General features: G+C 45.2%; 1 protein-coding gene across 11 annotated transcripts in view; it reads right to left on the reverse strand.

Moving 5' to 3' along the window:
- Positions 1–21,235, reverse strand: part of LOC100677935 (fasciclin-3) — a 296,183-nt gene that overhangs the window by 253,230 nt on the left and 21,718 nt on the right. The window lies entirely within an intron of this gene.

Here is a 21,235-nt window from a genome sequence, read left to right on the forward strand (position 1 = left end):
GTATGACTTGTACGCGAGATGAATAACTGGAAAATGAAATCAAGCTTTTACAGGTAATTTGCGAACGTAAAGTACACACCTAGTCAGCGAATTTCGTTTCTCGCTGGCATAAATAGATTTCAGAGGAAAAATTGATTAAAAATTTTTATTCCAACGTGTAGCAAAGAGCAGTAATAATTGAATTAACTTTTACGAATATTGAATCAACTTTCACTATTCAATCGTCTGCGCAAAAACCACACGTAACACTTTCCAATCAACCCAACGCACATTACGATTAACCTTAGCCCTGCGCCAATCCACTCGTCATGATTACGTTCTCGAATATCTCTCCCTTGCTCTGCACAACCTGCGAATCTTTCAATTGCTGCCTCGAAACAATCTTGGCCCTGTCCATCATCAGCGATTTATTAATACACACATAGCAGCGTTTATTCGCGCAACACGGCCAGCTGCATAGTGTCCCTGAGCCAACGACCGCTTCTCCCATGTACGCATACCATAATAGGCGCCATAATACGCGGAAAGCATATCCATACAATGACTTAGAAGAACGAGCCGCTCTGAAAGTCACGAGAAATCAGCCTCTTTCTCTTCTCCCTTTGCGCGTCTGTATAAATATTAATACGAGCGACGGCTGGGACGGTTATTAGCTCGGACATATTGTTCGGATGCACACGCCCACGATAAGCGTATTCAAATCGACGGGTTTGCCACGAGCGATGAACTTGGAGATACTTTCCATCTGACGAGATCTTATTATTGGCACACGACAATGTCGCTTGCTCCGAGTGCGACGAACCCGTTGACGCGCATGTATTGCATTGTGCTTGAGCGCGCGCGAGCGCTTACGGTTCCGTAACGCATAGACTGCGATGATGATATTATCTCGCTGGATTGCTGCATTACAGAATTCTAGGTATTGCACTGGTTTAAACGAGCCCTCTTTTCGTGGAAATTTAATCCGCGCGCCGCGTGTTCTGGGTATTAAAATTTAATCATCGTGAATTCTTCCCTGGTAGAATTGACCCTAAGAACTGGCAATTTATTAGGTAGTAACTAGGTTAAACCCTAAGAACTGGCCAGTTACTAGACTGTTCTTAGACTCATTTCTACCAGGGTTCATCAATAACTGAATATCATCGAAATAACACGGCCCATTACAACATATAACGATTACGAATCCAACACTTTAGCCGCTGCTTCCGTGTATTAATTCAGCACGTGCTGGTACATTACATTAACTCGTCTGATTAATGCAGACGCATCATTGCTATTAACCCAATCTGCAGATTACACGTTTCGCGCCTTTTTACACACACACGCGCGAACCACAGCGCTCGAGTCTACACACATTGAATATTTTCCGCCTGACTTTTTACCTGCAGTTCTCACCCTCGTGCGCTGCAGTGTGCTTAGCATATACACCGGGAGAACACGGAGAGAGAGAGAGAGAGAGAGAGAGAGAGAGAGAGAGAGAGAGAGAGAGAGAGAGAGAGAGAGAGAGAGAGCTGCTTTAGCGTCGTTATTAACGCGACGGGCGCATTACGTATGCGCGATGTGTCACACGTCGTCGGCTAAATCGTCGCCGCGGCTCATAATACCGGTTTACATCAAGACCGTCAGTGTACGGTGTATACACTTAGGCCGTCTCGCGATGCTATCGTTCGCACAGCGCCGTACACGTACACACACACACGCGCGTCGGGGTCAGCGCCCGGAAAAAATGCCCGGCGATTTTTCAGCAGCGGCTTCCTCGTTTTTTCAAGGGGAAAAGCGGCCAATCGCTTGGGAAATCGCCATTGTGTCCGACGCGTCGTCGCGTGCGCGCTTTCTTACGTTATTCCCTCCTTCGGCCAGCGGCGCTCTACGCTACTTGACATGCTCTCTTTGTTATACGTGCGCGAGGCGGACGACAGGAACGCATCGCGAAAGCCCGCGTGTACCGTTCGCAGGATGTATCACACCGCAGTTGTGTTCTCTGAAACTCCGTGTAACGATTCTCCGAGTTTTATTCGGATCGTCCCCCTCTCGCTCGCGCGAGCATAATAATTTATCGGACGCGCGCAAGCGACATTATATACGCCGATTGCCGTAACGGTTTATCTTTACATCGCCGCGAATTTGCATAACTTAATTAAAGTGACAATGATTAAATCGGCGGCCACTGCAGGCAGTTCGGTTAATTATAACACATCTGATTCAAAGCCGCCTCGTAACGCTGCGAATTTAATATCCGCGCGCGTTGAACAATTTCATCGTCAGTGCAGCCCCCGCACGCCCACAATGGCCCGACGTCGTCGATTTCCCGTGAAACCATCAGTCCCCGTTCTTTCGTTCTGCGATGAATCTGGCGTGTATAAAAAGCGTTACGCAAGAGGACTGCGCGAACCGCATTATCTCATCGGCTCCGAGAATTCAAGTGTCGCGCGCTGAATAATTAATGAACCGAGTCCAGGGGAGAGAGACAGTGTGACCGTAAAAATAAAAAGGAGTACGAACAAACATCGGGGAAGATATAAAATTTCCGTCGCCTATGTGTACGCTGCGCACAGTGATACTCCTTTTACTTCGCACCCCTTAACGACGTCGCCGTTAAACAACTGAAATAAATGTAATTTCGCGCATCCCCGTGACTCGTAAAAAGAGGACAGGCGTCTCACGTTTTTCCAGTCTCCGGCGCCTCTTTTTTTTACAGCGGTGTATAAATACAGCCGCGTCCTGACTCGCGGGAAGCAGATGCGAGAAAAGCCAGCGGATCTTGAACTGCCGAGTACACGATGTGTGTGTATAGGCGAGTTTCGGTGCGGAAATTTACATGGCGATATCGTCGATGCAGCGGAGAAAACGCGAGCTTTCTCTCGTAGCGCTGCTGGATGCGAACAATGGGTCGTCGAGTTTCCGCGCATTAATTGAGCCACGCGTGCTTGCTTGCGAGGCGTTTTTGGAGCTCTCAATTTAATAATTATTTCGCGGATTATGATGGACATACTTTTCGCGCTTGATTAAAATTCGTTTCAGTGCTGCTCTTGGTTGGATACAAATTTAATTTTCATAACGCTCGGAATTTTGAGAGACTATATAATTAATCCGGACGACTTGATCGTCCATTGCTCTGCTTTATATTTTTAAAATGTACGTTCTTTAAACAATACCATTTTGATAATTGTTCCTCGCATCGCCGCGATTTCGGAAAATTCCGTACTGCCAGTCATTTCGAACTCACCTGCAACAGAAAAACAAAGAAACTCGTTAGCGAGCCGTTCCACTCGTGTCGGGATAAAAAATAAATCGCTACACACGTCTCTAAAAAAGAGCCGTAACTCGCATCAACGCAGCAATAATCGACAAAGAGGGAAGGAAGAGAGGCCAATGGCAAACAACGTTAGGCGCTAATCCGGTGCCGATCGCTCATAAAAATTCCTCCACAACAGCTCTCTCTCTCTCTCTCTCTCTCTCTCTCTCTCTCTCTCTCTCTCTCTCTCTCTCTCTCTCTCGTCGGGAATATACAAAAATCCAAAGTGCATGTATCCACACATCGCCAACCGCCGCGATTTTCCCGGATACATCTCGCGTGTAAAAGCTCGCTCTATACCCCTCCGGCGGTATTTCCAGTCGCCGCGTACACACACTGCACACATACAGCACATACGCGGAGAGAGAGAGGAGAGAAAAAGAGAGAAAAACGACGAGGCTCAGCACAGACACGCGCGCATCGGATCCCGCGCGGCTTTTCTTTGACGCAGCCTGCGCATTCCACGGCTGCCCTTTAACCAAGCACTGATGCTCTCTCTCTCTCTCTCTCTCTCGCTCTCTCTCTCTCTCTCGCTCTCTCTCTCTCTCTCTCTCTCTCTCTCTCTCTCTCTCTCTCTCTCTCTCTCTCTCTCTCTCTCTCTCTCTACTGCCGCACTATCGCGGCCAGATGAACACCGGGAGAGACCCCGCTCGTTTGTTGTCCTACGTCCTTCACTGGAATGAGCCTGCCGAAATCCGATAAACATTTACGAGGAGAGAGCCCGCAGCAGCAGCAATTCCCTCTCTGTCTGTATGCGTCGGATAAGCCAGCGGTCCGAATCTCGCGCGGAAAAATGTTTGCGATGATGAAGCGCTTTTTTCGCGCACTCGACCGATTCTAATTGGCGCCGCGAGAGAGGCTGTGTAAACACATCGGGTCGCTTCGATATCGGCGATGAATTTTTCTTTTTATTCATCGGTTGAAATGGCCGCTCGCTGGAAAACTTTATCCGATGTATAGCGAGAGATAACCGGGATGAGCCGACGTTAAAAAGCTCTCGACGGTATGTTCCCTCCTCCCTCGAGTTAAAAAGGCAGCGGACATACACGGGGGAGTGAGACCGAGCATGTGTGTGTGTACGGACTGCGATCCAGAGGATGGATGGAAGGGAAAACCCGATGCGCCTTTGTATACGCGCGGCTGCATATTCTCTCTGTATCTCTCTCTCTCTCTCTCTCTCTCTCTCTCTCTCTCTCTCTCTCTCTCTCTCTCTCTCTCGCGCGCACTCTCGTCGAGCGAGTATGTGTGTACCTGCCGCGAGAGACGACTGCGACGACGATGGGTAATTTATTTCTGATGTTCCACCGCGGCCTAATCCGTCCGTAAGAGGATCCGGCGCTTTTCCAACGCTGCGGCCATTGTGATGAGAAATTTAGGTGAGTAGAGGCGATTCAACTTCTTGCCGGCTACTGGGGCGTGGAGCTGGAATTTCTCTCCTTTCTTTTTTATGCTCTCGCGTATAGATTCTGGGATTTGGCTTTGAAGTCGAAGTACAGGGGTAATAAAAACGTCAAAACTAGCCACGCGGCTGAAGCGAGAGAGAGAGAGAGAGAGAGAGAGAGCACAGGTGTCGCACGAGGTGCGCGTCTGTGTGGGAATTCGTGGAGGATGATTGATCGTGTCTTGTAAGGAGAGGAGAAATACTATTTCGATCTGATACGAAAAGTGTCTTGGATCGCAGCGATTCTCTCTCCCCAGCTGCGGGTTCCCAACAGTTGTACCGAGGCAATTAGCGAAGATGACCAAAAAATCCTTCGCCGCAGTTCAAAGGCTTGAGCGTCGTTTACGAGGATGATCATCGAAAAGACCGCAGTGTTGAGTACAAAAAATTATACGAAGCCACGAAATCTCCCCAATAATCGTTACAACATCCTTTTTTTCACTAATGGAAAAACCCGGTCGAAAATTCAAGCGTGACCGATGCCGTCGCCCCGAATGCTCTTTCCAGCTGATAATCGTTCCCTCACGACCCATCGACCGAAGTAAAAGCGGATCGACGTAGCTCGCCAGAAGAAGAAGAGAGGAGAGGAAAAAGGCATCGACGAGAGGCTAGAGATAAGAGAAGCGAAGAAGCTGATGATACGATAAAAGAGAGACCAGACTCTCCTCCGCGCGTCGATTTGACCCAATGCTAGCCCGTACGCGTTACCTCGAATCGTCGCCATACAGGCCGCGCTGCAGTTATACGGCTCGGAAAGAACGACGCGGACAGGTATACGTACGCTATACATATATCTATGTAGGTCCTACGGCAGACAATGGAATATCTCGCGTTTATCTCCCAGCTCTCACCCTTGCCCCGATCATTTATAATCTTCGGGATGAAATTTTACTATCGCTCGAATTTTACCGCGTCCATCAATCTCTCCCGTTGCGTGGGAGGGGACTAGCACTAGGACTATGCTCTCTCGGTGGTTAACGCGAGCGCGCGCGCGCGACGGGGGAGGTGCGGGGGCCAGAAGAAAGAAAGACTTTAGGATCCATTTCTCATGGGTTCTCGGGTTTTCGAAGCGAGCTCGGGGGATAATGAGCTGTTACGAGAGACGCCGCCGACCGAGAGAGGCAACGGCCTACGCCGCTATTCTACTGTTCGTATATAGGTATATATTTATACACGTCGTCGTCGTCGTCGTCGCGCGGGTTACGTGAACTTGCCGTAAACCGCTCGTTATGAAATATAGCGAGCGTTATGTCGTTTCAGCGGAGCGCACTGGATACAGCATTATCAAACGCGCGCCGCGTCGTTTCGGGGGAGAGGGGGCCGCCGCCGTATACACCCTCGGCAAGCGCCTGGAAACATAAAATTTCTAAACTTCGAAAACCACACGGTTTCAATTATCGCATACTCGCGTGTACGCATAGCGGGAAAAATTTCCAGCGAACGAAGAAAGCTAATTGCTTTAGAAAGCCCGGCCTTTCGAGCGCGGGAGCTAATTAACGAACACGTGTCGACAAAAATTGTCAACCTCGTTTTCGAAAAGATACGAAAAGCAAAAAGGGATACGTTCGTCAGAATTCTCACGGCGAGCGCTGCAGCGTTGTGCTTCGAGAGAGAGAGAGAGAGAGAGAGAGAGAGAGAGAGAGAGAGAGAGAGAGAGAGAGAGAGAGAGCGAGAGAGACATACGTCGCGGAGAAAGAGCTGAGGAGGAAAGAAACGGTGAGAAACGCCGTTGTGGCTTCACAGAGACACTTCACACAGACACTTCCATTCTCATAATTCAGGCGCGTACGCACATTCGTTTTCGTTTATTTCTATTATAGAAAACTTTTGTTTTGCAAGAGGGATTATAAATTCCGCGCTGCTGTATTATAAGTGAATACTTTTTTGTTTTCAAACACGGCTGTCTTCTGAGCGAGAATAGAACATAATCCAAGCAAGATCGTTACGACGCTTCCATCGCGATTCGAAAACATTGCTCGATGCAAGGCTGAAAACTCACGAAGCAGCGAACGAGAGCCGCTCGGCACAGTCTGAAAATTGCCTGAGCGTGGCGGCAGCGGCGGCGGCGCGTGAGAGTATACGAAGGGAAGAAAGGAAGATAGGCCTCGAGAGATGCGGCGGCGTAAAGTGCGTTGAACTACGGCCCGGCGTAACCTTGGCTTCGTCGTCACGGTAGCCGTATAGTACAGGCCTCCATAGACTGTCAGGTGAAACCGCGCCGCTGTTGCTGCTGCTTTCCCCTCTAACCTGACTAGTCTCGTGGCTTCCCATGAGATGTCGTCGTCGCACGCACGCACGAACCGACTTGCGTCTATGATTTTTTTTTCTCTTTTCTATCCTTCGGCCGTTTATTAGCTTAGCCGCGCGAGAGAGAGGTGGGTTTACGCCACACTCATTGTCCCGCTACTGCACAGCGGTCACCCGCGCTGTGTGTGTTGGTTTTAGATTTACGCTTGGGCTCCTGTTGGGATTACGTAAACAGGTGTGGGTTTTATGACTCGAGGGAATTGATTCTTATTATTTTATTGGGCGGCTTCAATGGAAGTTACGAGAATAGGCTGCCTGTAGTTTTCAAAAACCAGTTACTTTCATTAAAATCTCGGGAACCAGCAAAAACGAGAGCAGCTCAATAAACAAAGAAAAATACTCCACCCCGAGCTCCGACTCTGAAAGCAAAGCAGAGCATGTCTTCCTCCTCGTCGTCGTCGTAGTCGCGCGGCGCGGCAGCGTCGGGTGTGGGCCGGCGCGCACACGTGTGTCGCCTTTATTCTCGTGGCTTCCTCGAGATACGAGCCGCGTTTAAGCTGAATTCATAACGAAGGGGTTGCTGCTGCAGGCGTGACTATACAAGCCCGTGCAATATCACGCGGCTCTTAAACAAAACCTGAGAGCTGCCGCCTCCGCTGCTGCAGGTATATGTATACATCGCCACTCGCTCTCTCGCGCGGCGGCGGGCGCAGTCAACTGCCCTCCTAAACGTTTCGCCAGGGATTTTCACGGCGTTGAGCCAGGCCGCATGAGAAACGAAATAACGACGGTTACGCCTTTGAATTTACTGATTCTTGCTGTTCTCTCACGCGGGGGAAATGCGAGGGTATTTTCTCTCGATAAACTTCGTTCGATGCTCCATGAATTCTCTTCGGCGCTGATGGGAAGAACACTTTTCGGCGCACGACTATTAAAGCGAAGAAAGAAAGTCTCCTCAGTCGCGGCTAATTAAATCGGCTTAATTAGGCGTGAAGTCACAATCGTGCGCAAAAAATGCCCCGAGAGCTCGTACCGGTGCCCCCGCGCAGCATGTATAACTAAGCAGTATCATAGCGGCGAGGTATTTGTTTTGGTTTTTGCGCGGATTATAGAGCGACAAGAAAGGGATTTGAAATTCCCGCGCGCAGCTCTTTCGGTGCAGTAAACTCGACTCTCCGCTGCAGCGCGACGACGGAAACAAAATGAAATTATCTTTCTTATGCAGCCGGAAGAGTACGCTTGGTTAATCTTGAATGAGAGCGTCGATTAAGCAGCGGCATCTCGAGGACGTCGCCGAGTCAGCGCTTTTAATGCCGCTACGCCGTACTACGTTCGACTTCTGACGCGAAGCTGCTGTTCCCGCGCTTTTCGACCCACAAAACTACACGGAGCGATTAATAATCCAAGTACGACTATTCTAAAATTGAAAAAGCAAAGAAAAGAATCGCGCACCGCAAATCGCTGTTTTCCACTCAGGCAACATCGTTGACCCACATTAAAAAAAAAACGCGCGCGAGAACGAATCCAATTTACGCGAAACAATACCAGCAGCGATGGCCGCGAAGAGCTGGAAGGGAAAAAAAAAGAAATCGAAAAGCGGAGGAAAATTTATCTTAATAATCGTCGCTTTCATGCGGACAAAAACAACGCAGAGAGCGCGAGGAGAGAAAGCGGCGGACAAAAGGGGGCCACGAGCGCCGCGCGGCAAAAACACGAGAGCTGCGAATAGTCGTCAAAAAGTCATTTGGCCAATATCCCGCGCTCTCTCTACACTCCCGGAGAGCAGTGGCAGCCGGCGCTTATCGCGCGGAGGTGCGTTGTCGCCCGCGGCGTTTCTTATAGATTTTTTATGGCCAAGACAATTATCGCTGGAGGGCGATAATTTGTTTCTTATCCTGTATACGCGAAGCTTTGTCCCGCGTCCCGCACTAGGAAACAAGGATGGGAAACGGCTCTCGTCGGAGAAACGGTGATTGATAAAGCGCAACGCGATACAGCTACGGTGTTTTTTAATAAAAAAAGGCTCGATATGCTATAGCAGCGGTATAACTTTCTGGTACGCGGCGATAAGTTTCAGGAGAATAATTCGAACGGAAAAAGTTTAGATGAGATTCTGATTACTATAATTTCGCAGGTATAATTACCCGTCGCGCGGAAAAAGACGAGTAGAAACAAGAGAGTAAAAGTCGAGAGAATTTATTCAAACGCCGTATATATACATGGCAAATTACGAGTCGGCGAAACGTATTAATCGCGCATCCGAGAGGGAGAGAGAACTACTACCAGATCCATAATACTTTTTCCTCCTTATACTACTACTCGACGATCCTGGCCAGCTGAGGCAATTAATACATCGATTAGCGGAGAACGAGAACGGCTATAGTGAACGAACGCGATAAAAAGAGCTGCACGTGTGTGCATCGAGCTGGGCTGACCTGTTGCACGTTCTTTTCTCTCCTTCCAACTCACACATACGCAGTCCTGCACGTACATCTCTATTATTTTTTATACCGCACACGCGAAACAAGAGCGTCGTCGTCGACGGCATTGTTCCCCCCCGACGACGACGGGCGCAGCCGATTCGCCTCATGCGAAAATATCTCCGACCTTCGCCGAGAGATCGTCGCCTAAATCGCGAGAGATATGTCCCTCGTCGTGTGCATACTACTTAGACTCTCTTTCTATGGGAGAAGGAGCTGCGGACGTTACGCAATGCTTCTTTTTTCTCGCTAGCATGAGAATGGGCGACTCGTTTTTTCGAGCTAAGCATTTAAACGCGCGCTTGAAAAGAATTACTTTAATTGGAGGCGGCGGATGATTAGGATTTTTCGAGAGACTTTCACTGCGCGCATGTATTTACGCATACGCGTGACATAGTTTGAAGCTTCCCAGACACGCGGCTTGTTTGTTGTTGACGTGAATGAAAGTGCAATTAAAATAAATTAATTTGCGCAAAACAAGAGCGTTCGGGATCTAATGCACGTCGTTTTGAGTTCATAAAGTGGGCTGGTAGTCGCCGTTGCGTAAACCTCATTAGCGCAAATAGCGTGAGTTATTCCTCGAGGCTACTAAAAAACAACACGTTATAATCGTATATTTGCTTTGATTGGGTAGTAAAACTTCAATCTAGAAACGTATTTCTTTTTGCGCGTGTTTTTTTTCTCGATGATTGGATTTCGTTTCGCGGTAGTACCTGTTATACGAAAAGAGTTATACATTTTTTATGTAAAGTCGTACGGAGTTTCTCTAAACGTGGTATACATTCGTTTGAACGACGACTGCAAACATTTTTACGTGTCTCGAAGAATAACTCACAGCCTCATTAAAAATCACAAAAGGCGAATTCCGTCGTCCAGCTGATTTTATAAAATCCATTCGGACACGTAACGACAGTAAAAAATAATCACGCTGGAGATTAGATTACCGCATTATTCGAAATCCACAGTACATACGTTTCGTCACTACACTTTTGTGCATGTTTTACTCGGCCGAGTGCGTCACACACGTGTGTAATTCAAGCTGCATTCTTCTTCGCTTCCTGCTTCTTTTTATAAACCAATTGACGAACCTCCGCACACGATTCATCATCCCGCAGTATCTCGCGCCAGTGTACAGTAAAAAGAAGCCATTTATCGTGAGATTTCCGAAGGTTAGAAAGCGATTAGTCGTACTACAAGTGGCCGGAGCACGACTTGCCGAGCAGAAAATCTCTCATAAACGAAGAAAGCACGAATCTCTCTCAATGCGGCGTTTTACTCTCTGCTGAACATAATCGAATTTCACGGTCTAGAAAAGCCACCACCATGGACGATCTCGCGCGAGGTGGGTTTCAAAGTGTTTATTCTTCGAACAAAGAAGGAGCCGCGCGCCGCTGCCGACAAATGCACCGGGAAACCCGATAAGGTCAAAGATTCCGTTTATGTAGAGCATTACTGCAGCGCTTATAAGCCGGCAGAGGTGTTGGACTGTTGTAGCGTATGCACGTCTTGAAAGGAGCGAGAGAAAAGAGAGCCTTGAGTGCTTGCTGTACAAGTCAGACCGATACCGCACCGCTCGACCCTTGGACTGAATTATTTTCTAGGTTGACCTGGATACACTGGCGTAAAAAGCTGCGCGAATATTCTATTTCAACGAATTAGGTCATTGGCGCTTCTCTTGAGTTTGAAAAAAACTGTACATTAATACTCATCAATAGTTAAGAATGAAGTGTCATTTTTATATTATGCATATGATCGGATTAATCATCCGCTTGGCCAACTCGCTTGTCACACAATTTTTCACCGATGAGCGCATCATCGAGTTATTCATTCATGAATCCTCTCCTAGAGAGGAACTAGGAATGACGAACAGAGCAGAGTTTGCTAGAAAAAGAAACATCAGCCATCGGTGAATCATGTGCAAATGACGAAACAGGTAATGAACGGCGCTGCAGAGAGAATAAACTGCGCTCTTCCGTTACTTCTTTTTTTTCCAACACCTGCAACGACCAAAGAGAGGGAGAAAGAAAAAAGAAGCTGAAATTCTTCCACGTAACAATAAACACAGTCATTTATCGTCTCATCGGCATTTTCCAGCTAATAGTTTTCCAGCTCTCGGCTCATTTAACCCGCCCCGAGTTTCCCTCGCAAACACACGGACTCACGCCCACGTTCTCTTTCTCTCTCCCCGAAGAAGAGCAAATCGATAAAGGGTTTATCCGCAGCTGCAGTAGTACGCGAAGAAGCTTTTTCTACCCTATACACGCGGGGGGGGGGGGGGGCGCCGATGACGATTCAATAGTCGCGCGATAAACGGGAGAAATTTTGATTTTAACATGTCAAGGGCGGGTAATGCGGTTGTCACGTCGCGAAAAAAGCAATCGCCGTAGCAGCCGATATTCGTTCTCTTTGTCGACATATATACGTGGAAAATCTGATGTCGACGTTTCTCAATGTGCAGACGTTGCTGCTTCGCGCATATATACATCTATATTTCTGCCGCGGCGGAATGGCTCGAAACGCTCGGTCACTCGGTTACCAGATACAAGGCAGCGATTCTTTCTTGGGCGATACACGGGATATGTGGCGTTAGCGGAGTACATTCGTTTCGCTCGACTGCATCTGTCTCGCACGGATTTATCGCCGCGTAGCTGCTTTAATTAAGCGATTATGCTCACAAAGCTACAGTATGCGTGTGATTTTTTGCCTCGACGAGCAAATACAAGCTATAGTTTTCTTTTTTTTTACAGCGACTTTTTACGACGATCGTTGAAAATTCTTCAGACTCGCGCATATCATTATTTCTCCTCTTATTCCCCGAGTCCTTGGGAGTATGCATGCGTTTTTTCATCGTTCGATTTGCAGAAATTCGCGCGGGTAATTTGATGATTGTTCGCAACAACAGCTGCTAAAAATTACGAGTAAAAGCTGATTGTTTAAAATTCAATAACGTTCGCTCGAGAGTAAGACAGAAAGAGCGAACTCTCGCGCAACATCCACGTACGGCTAATGTTTTCGCAAGACATAAAGCTCGCGCGCGGAAGTCGGTACAGGCAAAAAGAGAAAAAAAACGAAACGGTTGGCATAGGAATTATGTAAAAGCAGTACTTTATATTCACTCATGCATTCGAGGAAGAAAGACTCTCAAAGCGAGTTCCCGCGAAAAAAAGCAGCCGCCAGCCAGACCTGCGCGAAATTATTATACTCGGTGTTCGTTCGAAAATCTCTCGGGCGATGTAGTCGAGTGCAGTTATTATACGTATATAAACAAATCGCGCGCCCGCAAAACTGTCCGCACCCGCATCGCGTTCAGTTTTCACGTGTCAGCTGCTCAGGGCAACGCGATATTTTCTCGTCACGCGCAAGGGACGCCTGTGTACAAAAGCGGCCCTCGGCCTGCCTGTAGGTGTATTACGTGTATACATATATGCAGCGACGACGACGTCGTTGACGCCCTCATTGAATTGGACTTGGAAATATCAGGAGAGTCTCGGGCGATATGCAGTAGGTAACCGCCTACGGTGAGGCTTCGTCGCGGAATTACCATAATTAACCGGCATGATTAATTGCTTGCTGTGTGTGTTTGTGCTGCGGGGGTGTGGAGAGGAAAGTTTTTTGCCCCGGCTTTTCCGCTGGGCGAGTGACAAAGCGGATCGGTTAGGAGGTTGGTGGGGCAGTTTTACGTACAGTGGCGCTTTCATTAGTTTTTAATTAATCTATACGCGTACCCGACTATATTGATAATTGAAACTTTGTGTTACACATACACACACAGGATATTATAATCTCCTCGGACACGTCGACACGCGACAAAGGCTCAGAGTTATTATTAAAACGTGATTATAATTTAAAATGAGGACTGCGAAAAATTCGGCGCGACGCTGTGTGCCCGCGCGCGCGCGATTAAATTAAATTTTCTTTTAATTATTCAGCGGATAAATTTCCGAACGTGAGCGCGAGGTTAAACATTCTCGACGATCCAGCTCGTATAACACGGCATAGCGAAACGTAATTTACGTCTGTAATAGTAGCAATGATGAGCGTTTGAGGAAGTTCAAAATTTCTTCTGGCGCGAGTCGAAGAAAAATTCAATAACCGGCCTGCATGCCGACAACAACGGGATGGACAAAGAACGCAGGAAGTCAAAGGCTTTTTTGCGTGACTCCTTTTTCAAGTGCGGCCCATTCCAGCTTAATTGTCTCCGGGACAATAGATTCTTTGGTTTCGGGTAATTGCCGCCGGCCAAGTGCAGCAGCGGCGGCGTCGTGCCGCCAAAGGAGTCACTTTCTTCCTCTCCTTTATGCGCTGCACTCTCTGGCATAATTTCGCCAGCTTATACAAAAACCAACTTCTAGAATTGAACGTGCAAACACCGCGACGCTCTCGTTGCCATATCTCATATGTACAATCCTCTCTTTAAAAAATGATGGCCTTTCCGAGTCTTCCTCTTCCGGCCACCAGTAGTGCTGAATGCGAACAACATGATGGCGACCTTTCAGAGTAGGCATAACATCATTGATTTTACGTTTCGGACTCCAAAGTCGGAATCTCCTACTCTAACTCCATTCTTTTATAGAGATTTTAAATCCATCAGGTGCGAGGAGCTTCTTTCCCTTCTCGAAACCTGCGATTGGTCGACCATCAGTTGCCCGGGCATGACCACATACAGACAGTAAATTAGAAGCGCTTAGTGGTAACATCATGACTGTCATTGAAAAACTTGCCCTTTTAAAAAAATTTAAACCCAAAAATAAAAATTCTTCACCGTGGGTCAACGCAGAACTTCAAGACCTTTATGATAAGCGTGATGCGGTCGAACGAAGATTCAAAAGGACCCGTGACTCTAGGTTCTGGTCGGAATTCCAGTCTCTTGCGGCTAAGCAGAACAGCGCACAATCGAGGCGCGAGAGGCTTTTATTCAGGCCAGAATTTCGGAGGCCCTGAACAACAACAAAAACATCTGGATTGAGCTTCGTAATCTTGGACTATTGTCCACGACTAAGGAGGAACTGCACGGTTTCTCCCCAGGCGAGCTCAATGCCCACTTTGCCGGGGTCTTCGTATCAGAATCAGAGAGCGAGGTGAACTTGGATGAGATTGTGGCGACGGCCAGTGAAGCTGGTTTCACTTTCCGTGAAATCACTTTTTCGGACGTGGTCCTGGCCGTTGTGTATTACTCATCACAGGCAAAAGGGGAGGATGGCATTCCTCAAGATGTCATTGCTAAATCCCTTCCGGTCCTGGGCCACCACCTTGCATCTATTTTTAACTCCTCTCGTCTAGTGGCGTCTTCCCTGGAGCCTGGAAAAAGGCTCCAGGGAAGACGCCTGTCTAGTGCCCCTCAAGAAAACGGCAATTCCACACTGAGCGACTTTTGGAGCACCCCATACTCCTGAAGTGCATAGGGAACTCTGAACTGGTGTAGCACAGGCTACTCTTGCCGTCGGAGCATGGCATACTCCGATCGGAGTATGCCATGCTCCGAATCAGTGTCCCAGAAGCGCCACGAGTCGGTGTAACCCACGAACCTTACCTCAAGAGCATCTGTGATACTGTTGAAGCGTTCGATAAGCATGTCGATTCTCGGGCGGCTGATGCACGTGGAGAAATTTGTTGGAGTTTACTTTAAATGTTTTATAGTCATTAGTGTATATGACCCAGATATTCAATTTGGAAAAATAATTAAAATTGAAAAACTTTCATTGACTGATCAAAGTAGAGATCAAATTGAATCACTGGTACAATTCACTGTTCTTATTTACGAAGAGGTTTACTTCGATGACCACTTTATGGTTTACGTCATTGCTAGTACCGAAAAAATTGTAACGCTTAAATATAGTAACATACCGAGTATGCCAACTGTCGCTGCCTTAAAAAAAGGAGAACATTATTGGATTATACCTCGTTATGTATTATTATAATATATTGTATATTCAACTTTTATAAGCAAAATAAATATTTTTATACAGTATTTATTTATATCGTGATTTTATCGAGTTTTGACTAATTATGTTAATAATTCCCGTAAATCTCTAGTAGACGACGTTCATATACCGTCCACCCTGGGCACCAGGTACCTCGGAGACCGTTGCCGTCGCGATATTTGTGTTCAGCGACCCCAAAAACCCCCGAGTAACGAGTTTCGACTCACTGTGTTACGATTTCCCGTAAAACTCTCGTAGACGACGTTCATATTCTCTACCCTGGGCGTCAGGTACCTCAAAGGCCGTTGCCGTGGCTATATTTGTGTTCAGCGACCTCCAAAACCCCCGAGTAACGAGTTTCGACTCACTGTGTTACAATTTTCCGTAAAACTCTAGGAGACGACGTTCATATACCGTCCACCCTGGGCACCAGGTACCTCGGAGACCGGTTCCGTCGCGATATTCGTGTTCAGCTACCCCAAAAACCCCCGAGAAGCAAAACTGGACTCATTTCCATCAATATTTACCGAGTTGTCAATTTTTTATTTAGTGTCTCTTACAAATGCATTATTAAAATGCATATTGTTCTGCATACTGTTGCAATAATGCATTTTCAAAAAAGGAATTAATCACACTAGGGCACAAAATTTGTAGACGCTCTCACGAATCGAATGCAAAAGACCGCATTGAAATCCGTCTTACTACTCAAAAAATCGATAGTCCATTGCTTTATTTCTTCGACTACTTTGTTACAACATTCGAACATTGTTTAAAAAAGTAAGTAAAAAAATAAACTATATAATTATAGTAATACAATAAAACATGTAATGCTAATGATCACTATCATCCTAAAAAGTACGCGCTGTAGTGATGTACGCGCGCTTCCGCACTATCTTCCAAGTTTGCTCCGACAATCGGAGTACCCCATACTCCGATCACTCAGAGCATGCAGTGCTCGCGTTATACGAGTAGGGGAAGTTCCGTTTCGGGACACCGCATGCGCTGGACCCATGGCGCTTCGGGCGCTCCTACACAAGTGTATGAGACGCGCGGAAAGTCGCTCAGTGCATCAGCCGCTTCAGACTTTCGTCCGATCGCTCTGTTATGTTTTCTTGCCAAGGTTCTAGAGAAGATTGTTCACGACCAGATATCCGAGTACTTAGAGTCGGAGAAGCTTCTTGATACACGTCAGACGGGTTTTCGGCGTTATCACAGCACGCAAACAGCACTACTGAGTCTGTCAGAGGACATTAGGGCGGGTATTTATAGCAAAAAACAACTGCTTACTATCCTCCTGATGTTTGATTTCAGTAAGGCGTTCGACACGATCTCACCCTCTAAACTTCTTCGAAAGCTAATAGGAGTGGGTTTCTCTAGGTCTGTAGTTCTGTGGATCAAGTCATACATTACAGGGCGTAACCATCAAGTGGTTACGATAACAGTTGGCAATTCTGATTGGCTCACTACCAATCTTGGCGTTCCACAGGGCTCGGTCCTGGGTCCTCTTCTCTTTAGTCTTTACATGAACGATCTCAGAGACATTTTGGCTTCTTTTAAGGGCCCTAAGGGCGAATTATCGGATAGTGTCGAGCATTTGCTATATGCTGATGACCTTCAAACCTATACGCAGGTGGCGAGGGACGACTTGAGCGGGAGTGTGGACCGTCTGTCGGCTGTGGCGCGTGCAGTGGCGGTATGGGCGTCCGAGAACGCGCTTCGCCTCAATGTCGGGAAGACTAAAGCTATTATTTTTGGGTCGGACAGTAATATTAACAAGGTGCAAAGTCTAAAGCTGCCTGGCATTGAGATCGAGGATGGCGTCTTCGTGACCTTTGCCGACACTGTAACCAACCTTGGTGTTGTAATGGATTCGAAGATGACATGGAAACCGCAGGTGGATGCGATTAGCCGAAAGGTTAATAGAGTCCTTTATGGACTTAGATCCTTTAGATCCTGCACCACCGAGGAACTGCGTAAGCAGCTGGCGGGTGCTCTTGCCACCCCGCACTTGGATTACTGCTCTCTTGTCTACCTTGACGTATCAGGTCAACAAAGCACACGACTTCAACGATTGCAGAACTCATGTGTGAGATACATATGTGGTGCTAGAAGGGACGAGCACATCTCCCCCTATAGGAGGAAGATAGGCTGGGTTCCAGTGAAGGCAAGAAGGGAGTTATTCGCGGCGGTGATGCTTTATAAAGCAATTGTAATGGGACAGCCGCCGTATCTTGCTGCCCTTTTTGATAGAAACAAGTCTAGAACCTCAGCTAGGGATCCGCAAGAACTAGTGGTGCCTAGCGCGCGTACCGATGCGGGGCTATATTCCTTTAAAGCCCAGGGCGCGCGCCTCTGGAATTCTCTCCCGCGCGACGTGAGAGATCTCCCGTCGCTTAAATCATTTAAGCCTGTGATGCGGAGGCGCATATACGTACGTGAGATTGAGTGTACTGTCGATCAGAACACTGATTCTGCGACTGTTTCGTGACTCCGTTAGATATTGTACCGTCCAAATATTTATTCTATTTATTTATTTATATTATTAATGTATTTTAACATCTATGACCAAAGGTTTTTATTTAAGTGACGTGATAGAGTAGTAAATAAGAAGAAAAAATGTACATAATGCGTAATACGAATCTGTGATAAATTAATGAGAATATGTGATACATACGTATTTTTGACTTGTGCAAAATAAAGGCTAATCTATTTATCTATCTTTATTGTGAAGCATTTAATACGTGATTCTGATTGGTTGCTGGTTGGTTGTCAAGGCAACGAGATCAGAACCGCTTTAAATTCATAACCCTCAAAACAGTCATAACTTATAACCCTGGCAGAAATGCTTGAGGTGTTTAAAATGAAATGTGGAAACCTTGATAACAGATAAAATATATGCAATATAACTAGCAAGAAATTTTAGTAAAAATTAATCATTACCAAGAGTGTATAGTATTACAACATGTGTATTGAAAAGTGGCACCCTAACCCTATTTAAAGTAGTAATAAAGTGTGTGAATAATATTTTTTTTTTTTTTAAATGTCAGTGAGAAGTTCAATTAAAAGAATAAAGAGTTTGAAGATATACTGTGTCTCTGTGCCCAAAGTCGCCCTCGGTGAGGTTTGAGAGGTGAACTTAAAGAAAAGTTCAGTATCCGTCAGTAAGTTTAAGTCAGTAAGTTTAAGTCTATCATTATACAATGATCTTTGAATTGTAAAAAGGCTACTAGACAACTGAAATATGACCCTGCCACTTCCTATGTTACCTAGAAATATGTAACCTAGATGATTCTGATTTAACTGTTTTCGTTCATATTTTCACATCAAGGCTCATGCGAATTTTTTGATTGAGCAGGTCGAATTTTACTTATAGCCAGTTACGCAGAAACTACTATCTCTAGCACATTGTATTTCTGGTTTCCAGCGTATTTTTACATGGAGAAAGTGATAAATGTTTTGGCTTTTTTGTCAAGGTATTAATTAGAATTTTGACTTTTAACGGTTGAGAGAGATTTTCAGACCGATACCTGTTTTTCCATTTTTGCATTTTTTATCATTCTAAAACTAACAGGTCTAGAAAGCTTATATTTTGCATATAGATTTTTTTGTGATTGTAAAATAATATTTAAAGTTGAATCGACTTCAATTAAAAAACTTCTGATTTTGATTCCGACACTGATGTGAATGCAAACTCAATAATAACTAAATAATTATCATGAGTGTTGTAGTTGAACTCAAAAGTATTTCAGTTAACGTTGATTCAACTTTAAATATCTTTCCAGAATCACAAAAGAAATCTATATGCAAAATATGAGCTTTCTAGACCTGTTAGTTTTAGAATGATAAAAAATGCAAAAATGGAAAAACAGGTATCGGTCTCAAAATCTCTCTCAACTGTTAAAAGTCAAAATTCTAATTAATACCTTGACAAAAAAGCCAAAACATTTATCACTTTCTCCATGTAAAAATACGCTGGAAACCAGAAATACAATGTGCTAGAGATGGTAGTTTCTGTGTAACTGTCTATAAGCTAAATTAAAAAATTCATATGGGTGTGAAAATATGAATGAAAACAGTTAAATCATAATCATGTAGGTTGCATGTTTTCTAGGTAGCATAGCAAGTATCTGTGTAAAATTTTAGTTGTATGGCTTTTTTATAATGCAAATAAATGGCATTGTAATGATAGACAAACTCACTGACTCTTATACTGAACTGTTCTTCAAATGCACTACTTAAACCAATGACGACAAGATTTAGCATTATTAATATATTTTTTTTAAGTAGTTTTAAGGGATTTAGTAACATGTTACATGCTTATAAAATATTAGCAGACGTTAGTGTGCCGCCCAACACTTATGGTGGATTTTCTACCAGTGTTATTAGACAGAGATATAATCAAGAGCGCGCGAAGCCCGCCTTCACTACTAGTAATGATATAAAATATGTGTACATATTCAATGGCAATAATATAACGACGGCCGTTTTCATAATTAGCCAACGAGCGCAGGAGCTGAACTTTAATTAATACAATATCGCATTCGATATTTCAAGCGTGGCGTGGCAAATAAATGCGCGGACCCGCGTGAAATAATCTTGCTCGCCAGTCCCGATAAGCGACGACAACGTTGACGAGAGTGGAGAGAAATAAAACAAAAATCGTTGAGGCATTTCATTCGGCCATTCGGTAAATTTGTCAGGTCGCTAGAGTCGTTGCGCGGTGGCAGTGGCTCCGATGAATTCGAATGTCCGTCAATCGTAAGTCGCGAGTCTCCGGGAGATTTTCCATCTCGTTTCTTTGCCGCTTTATTATGCGACCCACGCGCCGCGAACGCTGATGCATCAGCCGGGCTTTGTACGTCCGGCAAGGGGTCAGTCCATTAAGCATCGAATTTGGCGGGTCGGCCCGACGAAATCCCGGGGAACTAAGCAAGGATTTCTGTATAGCTATGGATTCGTTTTGTGTTTGTTCGGTAAGTAATTCGTTGCGTTAAACATTTAATAAATATACGGCTGTTGTTTGAGAGAGAAGGGATGCGCGTAATTTGATACTTGCGTTATACGTTTTAATTTCTTAAATGTAAATAAGGGCGCAGTATACCGTGAATTTTGTCGAGCGTTTCATTATGCAACTTGCGCGTGTGCCCTGCAGCTTCCGTTTGATTTGATTGAGCAAACTCACCTGGAACAGAAAAAAATTAATTTCTCGTTAATTTACATCTTGTTCGTGCTGGTGTAAATAATGAATATTAACGTGAGATTGGCTTTATTCAACTTTTTTTCCCAACCCTTCATGTTCATACACTGAGAAAACTAAATATTAAAATTTACTACATATGCAGGAAAAATTACTATATTATATAGTAACGGACGGTTATACTTGCTTTGTATTAAATTTTACTACCTCAGATAGTAATTTCTACACTGAAATGAAATTTTTAAAAATTTTATTTTTTTTTGCTGGTCGTTATTATTATCATTATTGATATTTAATGTTGTTAAGTGAAAGAAATAAATGAAAGAAATAAATTTTTGCGGAGACGAGAATCGAACCTGGACCTCTGGCATGGGAGTCAAGCGCGCTGACCACTTACCCAAACAGTACTGTTATGCACTAAATTTCAAATCTGATATATTAATCACATTTACTCATGAGTTCCTATTAATAATAAATTTACCAAAATTAATAAATAATAGCAGCGAATAATATTTTATCACTTAATAATACCAGATAAACAAAAAATTATAGATTTTGGTCTCTGATAACTGCATAAATCAACTTTATAACCTCAAATTCTGGCACACGGAGAAATTCTTAAAATAATGTTTACTATATAATGTAGTAATTTCT

This window comes from Nasonia vitripennis, chromosome 1 (genome assembly GCF_009193385.2).
Source record: "Nasonia vitripennis strain AsymCx chromosome 1, Nvit_psr_1.1, whole genome shotgun sequence".
Taxonomy (NCBI): domain Eukaryota; kingdom Metazoa; phylum Arthropoda; class Insecta; order Hymenoptera; family Pteromalidae; genus Nasonia; species Nasonia vitripennis.